The sequence below is a fragment of the Myzus persicae genome, unplaced genomic scaffold (genome assembly GCF_001856785.1).
Source record: "Myzus persicae strain clone G006 unplaced genomic scaffold, MPER_G0061.0, whole genome shotgun sequence".
NCBI classification, from domain to species: domain Eukaryota; kingdom Metazoa; phylum Arthropoda; class Insecta; order Hemiptera; family Aphididae; genus Myzus; species Myzus persicae.
This window is the reverse complement of record NW_019104002.1, coordinates 28,633-42,505: the sequence shown is the minus strand read 5'-3', so window position 1 is coordinate 42,505 and position 13,873 is coordinate 28,633. Positions and strand designations below refer to the sequence as shown.

The following is a 13,873-nucleotide window of genomic DNA, read 5'->3' as shown; positions in this document are numbered from 1 at the left end:
GCATTTTGCTTTCAAATACCCAAAATTTTACTATAATTTATAACGTTATCATTCTTTACGACGTTCATATGCAATCGTTAATGCACATTAGCCTAATAAGAATTAACAAGTCGATTATCGCTCCTAATTATTCCGAATGATCGTTGTGCATTGTTTAAGCCCGGTTCAGAACAAGTATTATTTTTCGGAAACATTGCCATCGAAAAATATTTATCTAACATGTGATTCCGACAAATTCTTCTTTCGTGTGGACAGAGCTATATAAACGTGGTACAGCATATACCCATGGTTCCTAGTAGTAAGAATGCGTCACCAATATCGACCTTAAACGATCTCTAGTATACGTCTGCATACGAGTCATAATTTATAAGCGATAATATAATAGGGAATATGGAATATTCACCTGGCATGATCGAATGGTTTTAATTAGTTAGGGATATTAGTTTCCACTAGTCTATAATCCCCCAACTTCCAACCAAACTCGTTATATTGGAACAAGTGTTAATCTCGACCATGACTTAACACAACCCAACCTATGTTGGCTGTTTACGTAGATACGTTTCATTATCGTCCCAGGGGTAGGGGAGGGTGGTGATCACGTCATTCTTTACTTTTGCTCTCTCCGGACGAATAATGTTTATCGCGTACCTGCTAATTTAATATATGAACTATCAAGTATCGTAAATTCGTAATGGTAATGCGTCATTTTCACCATTATCCGTCGGTTAGGGGTAGTAGTAGGACAATATTCGAGTGTTGCGGGGTGTCGTTTGGACGGAGCGAAGGTCGTCGCGGGAACACATGAACTGGTTGTCGGACGACGCTGTGGCTAGCGGGTAAAAAGGTTCAGTACCCACCCGGGTGGTGATCGAATGCGCAACAATTATGTCTTGCAGCTGCCCCTGTTCCACCGCAGCTTGCCGCACATCGCCGAACATTGTTGTTATCATATTTTGCCGCGTAATGACTAATGGCGTAATCTGCCACCGTACAGCAGTCAACAGATGATCTAGTGACACCGATTTACGGCTGCAGTTGCCTGTCAATTGTTATTGTCAAGAATTTAGCGTATCTATTCTTTATGTTTTTTTGGTTTATCGTTATTGCTTATTAATTGTGAAGACCGTTGCTGCTATTCGCCGGGAAAAGTAATATAATTATCCCTGTACATTATATTTTCTGGTACTTTTTGCGCAATTACTCACCATAATTAATTATTAACATATACTTATTACGGTATGACTAGGCATAATGATAGCATCATTAGGTATTAGGTAGGTACATCTGAACGTAGTATTTGACCTAGTAACCACTAGGTATTATATTATAACATAATTCTTTCTGATGTAATTGTATTGATTAGGAACTAACTCCATAATAATATTATGCACCTATATCCACAATGATACCATTAGTGCTGATCAAATGAACTCACATTTTGGACAAATCTAAGTTTTATTTACACGTTACAAATTGGCTTTTGTCTTATAGTTTTGACAGTATATTCAAATACACTTCAACAACAAATTAAAAATATCATACTTGACATTCTCTACTTCACAGGAATTCAGTACTGTATAAGATTAAAAACATAGTGTTTTTGTATTGAAATTTACAATGTTTACACTTAATCAACATCTACTATAATTTAATATATATTATTCAATAGTTATACATTATAATAAATACTGAATTAATGTATCAAATCAGTAAAAATATAAAAATACATTTTGAATACCTACTTACCTACCTACCTATCCAGTTGTCAATCATACAAGTTGTATGTATAAATTAATAGGCACCTACTTATAAGTTATAACTAAAACATTTATTAAATATATATATTTAATATTGATATATGTTTATATATATATATTTTTAAATAATAATGTATGGCTTTGTCAATAATGGTGGTTATATTGGTTGATATTATAGTATTTGCATTGGAATTTCAAATGTTTTTCATACATCACTTATGTTGTAATTAATTTAATTTATATTTATTGTATTACAAGATGTATTTTTGATTCAATACAACACCATTGTTGTTTACATGTGTTACCGTAGTTATTATGTTTACAACTATAAAAAGAAAAATATTCATAAAGTAATTGTATTTTTTTGTAAAAAAATTATCTAGTAAAAAATGGAACCCCCTAGTCCAGACAAAACCCTGTTTAAGAACCGATGTGTACTAGATGATATACCAGCAGTACTTGAAAGATTATCATTGGCAGTAGCAGAACAAAGTATGGTATTATGAAAAAAATTGTCATGCTAATATTTAATTTTTCAAAATACATTTTTTTAGATACATGCCGAATTGACAAATTTGCAAATACCGTGAGCTCAGCAATTAGTAACTATCCTACACCTAATAACAGTCCAGAAAAATTGTGTACAAAACACCATGAACTTTGTTCAAAATTAATTCCTAGTTCTGATAACATTGGGATAAAACCGGTATTTATTATATAATATTATTCTTATAATCTTATTGTTTTAATACCATAAATTTAAATCTTTTTTTCGTCTTTATTTAATCTTTAAAAGATGATGTCAATATGATGTTTACTCTTGTTCAGTTACGCTAGTTTCACATATCAAATTGCAGCGTTGCAGCGTATTAGGGCTACAATCTCCGGTTAAGTGTCTGTTAACTTAAGCTGGGCATTGTAAGAACGGCCATTGAATCGTTCAATATATTAAATTAGTGAAGTGACAAATGTTTCAATTTTAGTTAAAGAAATAAATCTTATGTTATCAATTAATTTATATAATTGTGCTTCATTAAAAAAAAAATAATAATTTAATTGATTTTATATCAATTTGTAATCATGTATTTTCTAATGCAAACAGGACTTACTGATAGAATTGGATGGTTGTACGAGTAATTCAAATAAAGGTTCAGTCATTTTGCCAAGTACCGCTCGTAAACGATTATTATTCGATTATCCAGATGACGACAATACTGTAATACTGCATTTTATTATTATTTAATGTGAAGCATTAATTATATTTTCTTTGTTTAGAGACCATCTGTTTTTAAGAAGTTGTGTACTTGTCCAATTCCTCCATTACAACCAGCATCAAATGAAACTTATGCAGGCAATGGCGATTGGCGACCCATCACTGAGAGAAGAAAAATTAGAAGTAGAATATTTATAATTACTTTTTAAAGTGAAAACTTCTTTAGCACTTTTTGTGGGTACTGAATTGAACTGAGCTGTCACACTCGGCTATGTAACACTCATTCGGGTGAAGTCGGCTTTAGTCGACCAAGCATGAGAGAAACAGTCAGCAGAGCGAGAGAGGAAGATAGTCAAAGCTTCACTGCCATACTCACTCGGCAGAATTGGTTAGGGTTAGGTTAGGTTGGTGGCGTCATGGAAGCAATGCGAAAGCAGTTCCCGCGACGTCGTCGATTTCAAACTGAAAAAAAAAAGGTTAGGTTAGGTTGTGTTGCTTAGGAGGTTAGGATGTGTGTGTGTATCTGAAGTCCATTATTAATGGAAAAATTTAAACATTTTTTTAAAATTTTTTTTTTTTAAGTTTTTAAAAAAACTTATATTTCGTATTAATAATTTTGTCTTGTTGAAGTTTCCACTTCTGTCGTGTGGTCTTATGCACACACATTTTTTTTTATGTTACCAACCAAAAATATATTGTTTAATTAATAGGATAATTATATCCCACCGAACAATATAAAGTATCTTGACAAACATCTGCATTATATAGTTCATAATATTTACAAGTCAATGTCAAAATGCAGTACAAAAACATCCCCAAATTCTTTCTGTTGAGCTTCGAAGCATACCTTAGCCTTTAAGGTAAATGACTTCTGCTATAACATTTAGATATTGAAATGTTATTATTATAATTTTTTCCCTAGAGTTAAGTCATTGATCATGGTAGGCACTTGGGTGATGAAAATAATTGGTCAATTATTTTGGACTATGTTCTTATCGCATGGAAACATGTTAACTTCACTCCAAAATTTGATAATCTTACACACAACACAGCACACAGGCAGTGTTTTTCATAACTGTCGAGATTATGTATGACTGCACTAACACAAATGAAAGGCACACTTGCCAAACAGCAACGGAAACATAATATAAATAAATGAGTTTTATGTTATAAAATCTGGATGATTTTTTTCATAAAAATGTATTTTAACGTTACAATGGTCTATATCAGAGATTCTTAAACTTTATTTCCACATACCAATATATCCTAATACCACGTTAATATTATGGATCGGTCATGTTCCTATAACTAATGACTAAAAATCGAACTTTTCAAAATTTCAATACATCTTTAACAATAATAATTAGAGCAAAGACTTTCATGCACTAAAAATCATCAAATATGCATTTAAAAATATGCTGTTAAATATGCCCTCCAAAAAATTGAGACACTAAAATGTATAGCTGTCAAAAATTATAATTTTTCTTTAAATATTTAATTTTAATAATTTTATATTATCTCTCTAGTCTTAATTAGTTGAGTTTTACTTATTTTATTAAACTAAATTGATTTAGAATCTTATTTGAATTTCGGATCTTTATTAATTATTGTTCTGCACCTAATAAAACAAAAAAGGTATTTTAAAATAATTGTTGAATTATTCTCAAATATATACCTTAAAGAATTATCTGAATTACACTGAATTATTAATGCCTTTCATTTTTCAGCAGGTTCTTGTATTGCAAACAATTTTGTTTAACTTCGTATTTTCGAAAAACCTTCAAAATATGCTCTTATAATGAAAAACTTTGAGCTTTTAGTCACGAAAGTTGTGAAATGTATTGTGTACTTACTCTAGATACAATAAAGTTAACCAGAAAAAAAATATGAATGCATGAAAGTCCTTGCTCTAAGAATAATGTTTAAAAAGATAATGATTTTTGCTGTACCGTAGTTATCGAGCATTGAAATGAATGTGTTCATTTTGAATTCAATAATAAACCATTGCTCTATGAAGAACGAAGAATGAACATTTATGACCAATGCTTATTCAGACATTACTACCCCCTTCTTTCTCGATTTTTATGTTTTGTAAAACTAAACAGTTTTTATAGATTTTTTTCTTATTGTTATGTGTGCGTTTCTTAAATGTAATTTTTATACACTGATATTTGTAATGTCTCTCTTTAAAAGATTTTATTATAAAACGATAGTAATTGGGATGATTCCCCAATCAATTAAAAGTATTTAAAATAAATAAATGGTATTTTGTCTATTTTAGATTGAAACTATTTAAATTTACCGCGGAGTGAAAAAATGTTTAGACCTTTTGGATTTCGATTCTACTACCCAGTGAATACTTTTCAAAATCAGGATTAATTGTTATATGCTCAAGATATATGTATTATATCCAATTTCAATTTGCTGTGCTATATTTAATTTAATTTTTGTTTATTAGCTATTGATTAATATATTTTTATGTAATTAATGATTGTTTAATTTTAATTTTGAATCAAACTGAAATTATATTTATGTTATTATTTATATGTTTATTTTTTTTTTGTTTATTTGTAATTACATTTCAACTTTTTAAGACAATGTTTGACTGGTTTAATTATATTCTTTACATATAATAATACATAAAATAATATTTTTTTTTAAGAAACTGGATTTCTTTAATAACTATTTAACACTTTGGTGTATATAACACTTTGGGGCTCTTTATACATTTTTTAGCAATATTTTCAATATTTATTTCTTTTTGTTTATGTACATTTAATAACGCCACATTATTAAGCTGTGTTTTCGTCTGACCTTAAAAATGATTTTAAACGTGGAAGAGCATAAAAATAAAACTCAGCAGTACACAACGAAACTGGTACGGTTAACATAATATTAATTAAATTTACCATTTGTGGTACCAAATCTTGTAAATACAACTCTTGTTTCAAAAAATCAATTGCGTCTGACACTGATGATATACTAAAATTTCTTTGCTAACAATATATTGCGATGCAATCCTAATTTGCAGACTAATTACTACGGTCTACACGTCTACACACAGTACAAGCTATGCATTATTAACGTTGCCCGTAGGTAGGTACTAAAAATAAATATAATATTGTTATCGTTTCAGTCGTCGTCAGGGGCACGACCAAAATAATAAAACCATGAAATTAACCATAGGGTGCTCTAGCACCACAGCACCTCTTTTATAACATCATAATTTATATTGGATGCTAATTGTTGCTCAATAAATAATAATATATTTTATGATTTTAGTCTTAAAGATAGCAGACCTTAAGTTTATTTTGACAATACTTAATTTTGAAAATATTCTCACACATATAATTAGCCACCGCTCATAAATAAAATTATAATTTATAAGTTTATAACATACATTTTCAGTGTTACAAAGAATTTTAAAAATAATCTTCAACATTCATTCAACCAATCCAACCAGGTATACTCAAGCTATTATAAGAGTACACCTGCACATTTGAAAAATATTTAAGTATTTTAATTTCAGCCACAAATTCAATAATAAAAAATGTATTAAAAAGATTGAGATAATATTTGAAAAATCAAAATTGAACTATTATTTTAACAAATGTTGAATACCAATTATCTTATTTGAATCTTAAATTGATGTAAACTACTAGAATGGACTATATACACTATACAGGCATCACACTTGAACTGTTGAGCTCTTCCTACCTAGTGTCATAAACAAATTAATGAATTAATTGAATTATTATCTAAAGTAGTTGCCGGATAGTTTTCTTTTTTTTCGAACTTCAAGAATATACATTTCTAATTAATTTCACAAAATTGTTACTTGATCAAAGATTTTCTTGATGAATAACATGCAGATTTAATTAGCAAATTGCAGTCCAAAAGTATTTTAAAAATAATAATCAAAATTGGCTTATCGAGGTACTGAGTTCAGTATAAGTGCAATTAGGGATACCATCTTTTGGAGATTTTTAAGCCCCCTAAACAACTAATTATATACAAGACATAAATGAATATACACAATAAGAAATATTTTTCTTAGATTTCATCAAAATAAAATACCATATCCTCTTCTAAACCCACAATATTTTTTAGCTTTTTTGCGAATATGATTTGTTGAATTTGGTTTAAATATTACAGTTGATTGGCATACTTATTATCAAATTTAAAAAGAACGTTCTGAACGATATAAATCGATTAGCACTGTATGTTGATAATTCGGTGACCGGGGCATTATTACCTATAGGTACCAGTCTTGTAAAGAATACATTTAAAAAAAATGTATTCTGCATGTAATATTCGAATACTCGAAAAATTACTATTAGAATGGTCGACTCTCGATTGCGTGTCTTTTCAAAATTGTATAAATTTATGTTTATATATTTTTTATATCTCCAGCGTTTCGATTCACAAACCGAATTGATAAAATTTACGTTATTTTAATATAATTTTTGTAATGACTACAGAATACATTCGTAGTTCAATACTCAATAGGATGGATAGATTTAAAAATGAATAGTTATAATTAGCAATTATTTGTCAGCGATATCCAAAAAATAATAATACAAAAAACAATTACAAATCAGTTAAAAAATATATACGATTAAATAATTAAAAAAATACATTTCTGGTCGATTAGTGTTATGAAATAATAATAATACAAATAATAACATTAATCCGGTTCTTTGAAATTATATTTTCATATCTTGTTTATACAACTCTAACGTTCGACATCATTGGCCAACATTTTGTGGAAACGATATATTTAAATAATCAATGATACGAATATTTTTTTTTTTCACTAAAAATAGTATTCGTTTTGAATTTTCATGGTTGAAATCAATCAATGCACTATAAATATTAAAGAATCCCTCGACTCTTAATTACTTGAAGTAGGTACTAAACTTTGAAGAATATTGGGGTCGTATTGTGACGAACAGAATTGGATGAACAGTTTTGATACTAGTATTATTTTTAAATTATTATTTATGTGTCCGTGTGATAACGTTTCTTGTCCCGTGAGTCCACCGACCAAACTTCACACCTGTCGGTGCGGCAAACCGAACACACGTTCGCCTCTGTCATCTCCTTGGTCCGAGCACACACGACTTATACACAGTGTACTGTAGGATATCGGCTTATTAATTTAAATAACCTCCATAATGCATTCTCTCTATCTCCCTCACTCCCACTGTCTCCATTGCCCGTCGCCGTTGCAGCTGACTAAGCCGGCGGACGACGACACATCTTTTTCACCTGCCGTTAGCATCGCAGCATAGAGGAGTAAAGCCCCGATGTTGTTGCCGCGCTTGCGGGCGGTCTGGTATAAAAACGCACTGTGTGGCTGGTAATGTACCCCTATTATTATTATTTAATACACAGTGGCCGGTATCCTTGTACTCGAACATTATAATTATTGGGGTTAGGATATTTATGCACTAAAAAATATATGAATATGTATTCACTTATGCACTAAAAACCAGCTAATTATGCATGGAAAATTTGAAACATGAATAAAAAATAAAAAAATTATTGGAAAAAAATGAAATGAACATATTGAAAAAAAAATATGAAAAGACTTTAAAGAGAGTTGCATTGAGTAATTAAAGTTTGTTTTAAATTATCCGCTGTAAATCTACGTCTGCAAGGTGCTAATACGTTTTTAATCTATTAAACAAAAAATCTCTATGTAAAAAAATTGTATTTTTATCATTATAAATAAATAATAATAGTCATCTGGAAAAACTCCTCACAACTTCAACAGACGTAATTGGTGAAAACTTAAAAAAAACGAAATCTTCCGCAGTTAATTACTCTTTGATCCCCTCAATGATTTCAAGTTTTCCATTAAGTATACTTTCTAAATTTGACATACTGTAAATACTGTAGTAATTATTAATTATTATCATCATGGTATACTCCCAGTAACCGTCCGAGTTATACTCATTTTTTTTTTTGGTACGGTATACAAAGGGGTACTACAGGAGGGAGGGCAGAGTAGGCAACTGCCCCTCCTGCGGACCCAGGTACTGAGCCATAGCAAAGATCTAGAGAAGGGGGCACAATTTTTTGTCAATGTAAAATTACAATAATGGAATCACTGTCCACCATGAACTTAGATAGTACTATCTTAGTTTGTGCGCCCCAGAATGATACGTATGATAATATATTATATTATCATTTATCCAACATATGTGTAATTTGAAATATAGTAATATCTGCAGGATCTGTAGAATTATTAAAAAAATTTGGGAAATAATATGTCTGGGGAGGGGAGGGACTGGCCCTCCTGGATCCGTCACTGTGCGGACCGTTAACATGTTCCTGTATTAATATATAATTCCTTGAATCTCTGTTTCCTAACTCTAAAAAAATATATTTTTATTGTATTTTCAATACGAAATTTGTTGCTGTGACATACACGGGCTCATAAGTATTGATAATGAATCGCGGAAAATAGGACCACGGAAAAAAATGTAATAAAAAATGTGAACACATGATAGGGCGTCCGGACGTAGAACTATGTCCTTCTGTACCTACTTATTTTATTATTATTTTTATTATTATTATTTATTATTATAATTACTTTTTTTCGGCAAATCTCGTACTTCTTGCATTTCACGTTTTTTTTGTAAAAAAAACTGGAAACACCGTTCGCGGTATTAGATTTTTTAATTTAGAAACACTACAAGATGTTAGATGTCTTTCCAATCCGTTTAATTAAGATTTATTATTTTTTTTAACACAAACAAATTGAACTATTATAATCAGACATAACTCTGTGTTTTAAAATTCAATAATTAATATGATAACGAATAAGTAAATAACGACTGTTCAACATACAATCACTTAGAATAATACATATTTTTATTTTTTCAGTCAATACTCAATAGTCATTACTGGATAGTGGATAACTTCTATTATTATTATAATGATTATGCTTATCGACAATAACTGTTGGCCGTTGTTTCAGTCGTACTTGGTAGGGAAAAAATTATTTGATTATTTTTTTGTTAACAAAAATAGATTTTTATTGAAAATTCCTCAAGGTATTATATCAATTACCAGTCACCGTCGGACAAATTAAGTCGTCGAGTACCTATTTGTATGTATCTATGATGTCGCCACAGCCCACAGACTAGAGAAGATTTTATAATATAATAATTGTTCGAACACGGACGTGTTTTCGCGCCGCCGACGTTTTCGTCATGCTTCCTGGTGACGCATCGGACGCAGTATACTGGTGAGCTAGTGTATCCCCTCCGCTGTTGTCCAGCGCCGGGATGTTCGCCGTGGCGTAACGGCCGTAGGCTATGCCGCCGGCGTCCGTTCGGATTTTTGTTGTCTTTGTCCAGCGGTCGAGCGAGACGCAACGTCCCGTCCGCTCGCCGCCGCCGCCGCCCCCACAACCTCGCGTGTGATCACGAACTTGTGGGTGTTGTGAGCGTGTGTCGTCTTGTACCATTTGTACGCGGCAACTGTCGTAAGTCCCGAGGTAGTTGAGTTGGGGTCTGACGAGTTTCGCCTTGATCGCGCACTATTATTATAAGTGCCGATACCAGACAATCGTCCAGTTCAACTTTTTTTGCCCGGGCTGCCCGTGCACCAACCATTGTACCAGTGTACCGGTGTTGGTCGATAAGGTAGAAGACGCTGTCGTCTTACCAGCGTGGAACTAACGCCGCGTCGTCCTTCAGAACTTGCAGATCAGGTCTGTTAATTATTATTTAAGTTTGATTTATGTAGACCAACTCATATGTTTGGCAGTTGTCATATGTTAATTCATTTTATTATTATTGTAATTGTAGCGCGTGTACTGCCCGGGCGTCGTATAGTTATAATTAACATTATTATTGTAAATTATAAATATTGCGCACTGCGCCCAATGAAAGTGTGTATTATATAATTTTGTATTAGGCCTTAATAAACATAGCTGGGTAATCTGTTCCCGTCCCCCAACACTCCACAAGTCATTGCCGCTAACCGTGATTCCAAAGCAGGAGCGACTTCGGCGCATACATTTTGGTAGCAGAGCGAGGTTTTCCGACCTCACAGGGGGGTTCGGTAACGGTGTGTTTGGGCTGTTAGTTAGTTAGAGTACTTAGGTGTTCACCGGAGGTCGACAATTTTAGGTGAAGTAGTTGACCGGCTATCTCCGTTGATGAATATTATTATTATACCTAAGTTACATTTGTTAATTATGTGCTGCGCACCCATGGTATAGCCTATATAGGTTTTAGGTATATTATATATAATATATTTTAGTTAACCCTGTCGGGTGACGACCCGTGTTGCTATAATTTATAGTTACTTATATATAAATTACAGCGATAGGCAATTCCGCACTACCGGGATATCATAGATATATCCATAGTGTAGTAAGTTAGTACCTATACGCGCCGGGCGTTCCGTATTTTTGATATCGTCGATATATTGAGATTATTGGTTAGTTATTCACGTTAGTCGCAGTGTCGGTATCATTCTCATATAGTAATTGAGGTAATTACGCCGGTTATTATCTGGATATCGTATTATCGTCGATATATCCAGTCATCCAGAGTATAGTTTGTTAGTACGTGTATATTATTGATATCGTCGATATATCTATATAATAACTAATTAGTCGTCTTGGTCGCTGCGTTGATATCTTCGATATTTCAACCGTACTAACATCACGTTATTGCACCGCCTTTGAAGTGATCATTTATAAATCTGTATTATTATTTTTCATTCGCGCCGGTCCCTGTGAGATATTTCACACAGGTAACAGTTTAATTATTGTCAATTCACGCTGGTTGTTGTTTACCGTGTCGTGATTCAGTTCGTAAGAACATTTATTCGGTTATAGTCTTCCATAGAAGCTTAGGGTAATGTCCGCTACCTTGGCTGAAGATGAAGAGCGTCTCCGTCGTCTCACGAGATTGTTGCAGCGGAATACCATAAAGCGCGTGACCGTGATATTACAAATTCGAAGTACACACGACATGGGAGTACGTATCCGTACCAACAATAGCCTAGCTCTCCAGTAGGTATTGGAGGTATATGTTGCTGACCTAGGTTATCTGTGGCCTGAATTCAAGTCTTTTGAGCTGGCCGTATTAAACTATTTGTTTGAGCTTAACAGGGTGGGGGGCGAGTATTCTACTATGTGTGACCTTGTTGAAGCATCCAAAGCTGTTTTGGCACAAATAAATTCTACGAGTGCGGGGTCCATCGCTCCATCGCGTGTAGTTAGTAAAACATATCCGACGACTTGTGAGTAGGTTCAGCGTAAATCGAGGTCTGTCGTGCGCCAGTGTACTATCTTTCCGAAGTATATTATTTGATATATTAAATTATGAAATATATTTTTCTTATTCAGCTAGAAATGTAGGATCATTACCCACTATACCCACCATGGCACCCAATTATAAGGTGTATCGACGGATACAACTTGAGTATAGGATAGCCGCCACTGCATATACCTCTATACTCATGTCTTTAAAAGTAGAGAATAGGTACATGTTTTCACATTTATATATAATTTATTTTCTGGGGTCTTTTTCCGTGGAAATTTTTCCGCCTTACAAAGTAATTGTTTTAATAATTTAGTTGACAGTAATTCAGATGATCAAGGATCGTATATGGATTATATCTCCATATCACGTATGGAGCTATAAGATAATTAAATAAATAAATAAATTCATGTTATATTTTTGAATAGTATAGGTATTAGGTACCTACTAGCCTAAAAATTTGGACTAATTTAGTAATATAAACAGTTAAAATATTTTCAGCCCCCCCCCCCTGTCAAGAGGGTCTAGTACCGCATACGGCCGTAATATATATGTATAAATGTATTATTGGTTTGTCCGTTTATTTATTTATTTATTTATTTATTTTGTCCGAGTTTTATGCCTGTTGGCTTTCTCGGTGCCAACTTCAATAATAAGTATAACCTTATAACGTGTTACCAATTATTATTCAGTTTTAATTGTCCAGTGTGGGCTGTGTAAATTCACAACGCTCCGAACTCCCCAGGACTCGGCTCGTGGTTGGCGACCTTTTTGATCCATAGGCGACCACATAGCATTTCGGCATCCAAATATGAATGCAAGTCGAGTCGAAATATCACAGTATTCGAATAATTTTTTTCAAAAAGTATTTGATATAATAATATAAAAGTATTTAAATACTTTTATTCGAATACTGTACAAGACTACCTACATCCTTACGAGAGAGCAAAGCGTTACACACACATCCCGTTTCTGTATGCTGTCTGTTTTAAAAAAATATCATTTGTATTGTTCTCAAGTCCGAAATAATCAAAATGCTGTTGTCATAAATACAATAACCCTCCCGAAATGTCTACCATAAACATTAAACAGTATAAATGGTATTTTTGATTTTCAGTCCTCTAAACGAGTTGTAGGCACTGTGGTCAATTAGCATTATGCTTGCATAATTTCATTTCAAGATAACTGCCTACCTAATTAGAATAATAAATATTTAAACAAACATATTTTTTCATAACTTGGTTGATTGTATAAAATTAATAAAATATAAAGGAAGACCTACCTAGACGTATGTACATATCAATATTTAAACATACGCCGATTTAAAAATAAAAACTAGGTACTTCACCACTGTTAATTATTTTTTGATATCGTTCTATATCATTATATTATTTTAAGACAAAATAGGTAAAATGATTATATTAAATAGGTAATACTCATATATACATCAAATTATGAGACCCTTTACTATGTTTAAGGAGATGGGGCGGATCATTGTCTCATCTATCATTCTCGAAAAATTAAAATGATTGTTTGACAATAAATGATGGTGCATGTGGGACTGAGTGAAATCTGGTTTTCAGGTAGCATGCAAACAGTTCAGCTGCCATGTA

General features: G+C 32.3%; 1 pseudogene; it reads left to right on the top strand.

The window, feature by feature from the left end:
- The first annotated feature begins 2,146 nt into the window (after positions 1 to 2,146).
- Positions 2,147 to 4,129, top strand: LOC111037469 (annotated as a pseudogene).
- The last annotated feature ends 9,744 nt before the right edge of the window (positions 4,130 to 13,873 follow it).